Raw genomic sequence first — 447 nt, 5'->3', positions numbered from 1 at the left:
TGTGGGTCCCACCTGTCATAACAGTTAACTTGACGGTCAAAATAAACAGAGTTGACTTTGCTGCCGGTCCCACATGTCATAAACAGGTTTAAAATCATAAAAACGGTCATCAACTTGACCTGGTAGTTTTTTGTCACGAAATTAGCACTAATCTGGAGTTTTTGGTCAGTTTTTAAAATGTGGTAGTTCTGTGGGACGGATACGTGAAATGTGGTAGTTTTTTGTCAATTACTCCACTCATTTCCCTAGCTTAGCTCCATTGATTTCAGGTGTACTGGGCTGTCTCATTTTGTTTTGTGTTGGCAAAACTACTTGTTCCATGAATGTTGTTATCTCCTATCCATTTGGAATTTGGACCCACATGTTCAGTGATGTGAAATGACGTGATCTCTTCTTACGCTACTGTAGTATAAAAATGGTAGGCTAATAACGTGGCAACCTTAACAA

The sequence above is a fragment of the Triticum dicoccoides genome, chromosome 4B (genome assembly GCF_002162155.2).
Source record: "Triticum dicoccoides isolate Atlit2015 ecotype Zavitan chromosome 4B, WEW_v2.0, whole genome shotgun sequence".
NCBI classification, from domain to species: domain Eukaryota; kingdom Viridiplantae; phylum Streptophyta; class Magnoliopsida; order Poales; family Poaceae; genus Triticum; species Triticum dicoccoides.
This window is presented reverse-complemented; position numbering follows the sequence as displayed.